Consider the following 4,461-nt stretch of genomic DNA (forward strand, 5'->3'; position numbering starts at 1 on the left):
CAGAAGAGATATGAAATAAGAATGGCCTCCGTCTTCTTGAAATGGAACATTTCTATACAGCGTGACTCACGGTCGATGGTAGGTTACACGTTTCTGGAAAACGCAAAGCATGATTTTTCTGAAAATTTCACCTCTCACATTTCCTTACCTGTTCTATCGATCTAAAATATTTTCAGCATTGCGGCGTTGCCACTTCCACCAAAAAGTCCTATCAACTTTATTTTTTTAAATAGAACACCCCGTATATTAATACATTTTTGAAATCGCTCTGGTATTTTAATACTTTTTTGTCGATAATGTCCTATACCTATTTCTATCTGTTTTCGAGATGAAAAATAAATTGTGCTAAATATGGTCCAAAACATAGCCTTAATTGAAATTGAGTACATCAGTACTCTCAATTCATGAAAAGTTGATATTTTGATGATAGTTTGGACAAACTTCAAATATTCAAATAACACCAAGAAATCGACTCCATATCATACAGGGCGTGCTGAAATTACTATTATTTCCATTGTGCATAAAAGTAGTCAAAAGTTCATTTTTTCAAATAAAACCCCCTATATATTACTCGGTAAATTGAAAGATGATGAAAAATGCTTCAAGATGATATATCATGTCCCTATACCTAAATCGTCAAGTTTTCTCAATAAAGTCGCTTCTTCTAGAAACATTATTTTTTTTTTAGAATTTGGATTTAGGTAGCAGTGGAATTTTCAAGCTTATAGCAGTTCGGTTACTTTTATAAGTAATTCACAAAGAGTTTCGGTGTTTCGAATCATCTTCCAAAATGAATGCAAATATCGATTATTCAAACGAAGTTCTTATGAAATTATGTATTATACACATGAACAAAGTGATCAAATCATTGTCAGAACGTGTAAAAAATTCAACCAAATGTATCCTGAATTAACACCAATGAACGAGAGGAAGTTTGTGAGGTTACAAAATAATTTCCTTAACTATGGCTCAAAGTAAATGATTCACATTCCTCAGATTGATAAATATGATTAATCTGTTAATGAACCATCAAATTCAGTCAATATCAAACACCACTATATAACTTGATTATAATTCAGATTAGTAGAACCAACGAATTCAAAATTGAATAATAGTGGACATCACTCATCAGTGTGGTGTTCAAGATCCTTGACCACTTCCTTTCAGCCTAATTGTTTTTGTATTTATTCTTAAGTCATCTTTGAATGAAGTGACCATGAAATTCCATTATTTTTAGTACTTTTCGATGTCATAACTGCTGACTGACAGCCAAAATAACATCAGAAAAGGCGGGACAACTTACATGAAAGAGTGTTTTATGCTAAGTGAAACTTCATACCACCGATCAATTTCAATTTGACATATACTACTCAAAGTGGAAGAGGTTCAATTTTCAGTTTTCCTTTACAATTTTAAATGTAAAGTAATCGAAGTGATCAGAGTTTGATGTAGAATCTTTTCGACTTTGAAACTGATAACTTTTCAAACTTTTTTTTTTTGTCATACTTTTGGAAAGAGATGTATACGTGAAACTTCAGTGAAGACAATGCACATACTGAGGACAGATCTAAAATACATCAAAGACGTCACCTTGGAAGAACTGGATTGCTTGCTCTACAACATGCTCGTACTACATGATATCTATAGAAAATGTTACTTTTAAATTGTCTGCATGTTTATGAAATTTCATTCTATTCGTAGATGAAAACACCAAAATATCATTATCTATTGGAAGTTCATCGAGCAAGCATTTGAATATTGTAATTGTTTTCGGAACATTTAATGTCAGCATCACGTCAACTTTTTAACTGTTTACCAAATATTGTAACTCGGGTGAGCTTTTTTATTTTCACAATATTATTGTATTGTTCACGATAACAGATACAGTGATTTGATAGTTGGAATTTGAAACCTTTTGCATGAAATGGATCTACCTCGTCAGAGTAAAAATGCTGTCACTCGACGCGCGTTTTGCTAAACAAGTTAGTACCATCAGGAGATGAATCTCTTACTTTATGAATTTTCAGATCATCCTGAGAAAATGCAAATTTGAGACCAATGAGAAATTTTCTGTGAAAGTGGTTTCTTTAGTGACAGGCACGTGTTTTTCATGACGGTCACAAACATATGGTCGATGAGCGTTCGGAAATTCCTTGGACTCTTATAGGATTATTTATTGAAGATATATATGATTCCCTTTATCTCCATGATGTTCAAATACCTGTTTCTTTTCCAGCATTACTTTAAATATTGATTGTTATGTCAGTAATTGTCATAAATGGCGTCACTAGTGATGTTTTTCTCTTTCAAAAGTGAATAAACCCTTGTATTTTCATAAGTTGATGAAGCCCTGTAAATAGCGGCAGACACTTAAATAAAAGAAAGAGGTACGACTATAAAAGCACAAAATTTGTTGATAAATTCATTTGTTCTTTATAGTACTAGATAGGTATACTTCGTATATTAATGTATATTCGTTTTGATCATTACTCAATTTGAACAAATATTCACACCCAAATTTTTCTACAAACAAATAGATTTGATTGATGATAGTAGATTGTAAAAATCATATGACTAAACGGCCTTGCTCTTTTCTGTGGTTTCCGTTATCCAGTAGTCTATATTTATCTATTCAATCATTTATTCAGACGTTTGTTTTATTTCCCGTCTAAAAAAATATATAATTCATACAAATTCAGACTAACCTAATAATTCAATGTAGGTAAATAATAGGCGTGAAAAATTTAGAGAAAGTGATTTTTTCATTCGAGCAGAGCTTATTCCTATGCGAGCTGCATCAGGTAATGGTTTGGTATTTCAAACAAAGTAAGGTTCTGAGTTACTTTCGCCGGAATTCTAAATAACAAATTTGATAACAGATCCGATCAGTTGAAATCACTTGCCAAAATATGTGTAAAAATAACACACAGATACATAAACATCGATTCTAGACCGATTCTATTTTATTTACATGCACAGAATAATAAGGAGATCATACAGTTAATGCATAATCTAGAATCAATCTTGCATAGGCAATATACCTATACTGTTTTCAACGAGTTTATATGCAGATAGATAGAATTCTTATCATTAAAACACAGTAGTTGTAGAGACACTACTTCGGAAAAAGAAAAACCACTGGTATTGTGGTATAACAATGCTCTCAAAGGAATGAGAAAGAAATTGTCAGAGATAAAATCCATCTGTAATATTAGGCGAGATAATCATCACTGGAATATCTATAAAAATTTCAAATCTGAATATAAGAAAGGTAGAAATAAAAGGCAGGGGCTGCCTCACATTTTGCATATAACCTCAAATTTTTTTTTGCATAAGAGTGTGTATGTAAGAGCGAGAGGATGGGTTTTCATAAGATTGTGTGTGTAAAATGGAGAGGAGTCGTTTTGTCATATGAGTGTAAGAGAGATGGAGATTGTATCGATCTGATCCGTTTTAACGATAACAAACGTTCGGTAATGCAAACAATTCGTTGTTGTCGATTGTAAAATAAAGGATTGTTTATGGGGGCGATGTGACTTATGGAGCGATGTGACTTATGGGAAGATGTGACTTATGAGGCGTTCTGGTTTTTAAATTAAACGTGGGTAGGAAAAAATGACGTCGACGGCGATGGAGCACTTAACATATTAACGTGCGATCCAACATGTCCAGAAGGGCAGTAAGAGCTGTATCTTTGTTAACCAAGTTCGCGTATAAACTTAAATTTAGGCGTGGATAGAAACAAAATGACGACGACGGCAATAGTGGGCCTAACGTTTCAACGTACGATCCAACATGTCAGAAGGGCAGTAAGAGATGTATCTTCGTTAACCAATTTGGCGTGTAAACTTAAAATTAAGGGGTAGAAAAAAAAAAACAAAATGACATCGACGGCGATGAAGGTGTTACGTTAATCAAGTTGACATTATCATTTGAGAAAAACCATGACAGTTCAACGGGTCGCTAAAATTTTACCATGTGATTCCACAATAATACAGAGTGTCTCAAAAGAAAAAAGATGGCAGTTTGAAAAAGGTGTAGCGTTTCAACGAGCAATCCAAATGAGAAACGTGTGAACATGTTAGTTTGAGGGGAGTGTAGCAAACGTATTTATATTCAAAGTGTTGTGTTTCGACCGTTTTCTGTTTTCGTATCGGAGTCCTAACATTCCAACATGCGATCCCTCAATGTGCATAGGGTGCTTCAAAATACATCAAGAAAAAAAAAACATGACATCAATGTGTACAAGGTGTGACAAAAATATCATTTGAGAAAAAATATGAGAGGCCTCCCTCAGTATGTACAGGGTGTCTCAAAATACATTGTTTAAGAAAAAACTGTGAAATTATAAAACAACGATAAAAATAAAAATAACAATAAAAATTAATTGGCGCTCCGGGGCGACTTCATTGATTCCAGTGGAGCATTTGCTTTTTCAGCTGCAGGAAAATCCGGAAAAAT

The 4,461-nt window shown here is 33.3% G+C and overlaps 1 long non-coding RNA gene across 1 annotated transcript; it reads left to right on the plus strand.

Annotated features, from left to right (window-relative positions):
* The first annotated feature begins 1,391 nt into the window (after positions 1–1,391).
* Positions 1,392–2,292, plus strand: LOC141480350 (uncharacterized). Its single transcript, XR_012464283.1, has 2 exons — positions 1,392–1,833; positions 2,028–2,292. It is a non-coding gene; the product is annotated as an uncharacterized lncRNA (long non-coding RNA).
* Positions 2,293–4,461: the final 2,169 nt, after the last annotated feature.

Source organism: Leptinotarsa decemlineata, unplaced genomic scaffold, assembly GCF_025532065.1.
Source record: "Leptinotarsa decemlineata unplaced genomic scaffold, Ldec_3_MD MMD2_P_RNA_scaffold_7, whole genome shotgun sequence".
NCBI lineage: Eukaryota > Metazoa > Arthropoda > Insecta > Coleoptera > Chrysomelidae > Leptinotarsa > Leptinotarsa decemlineata.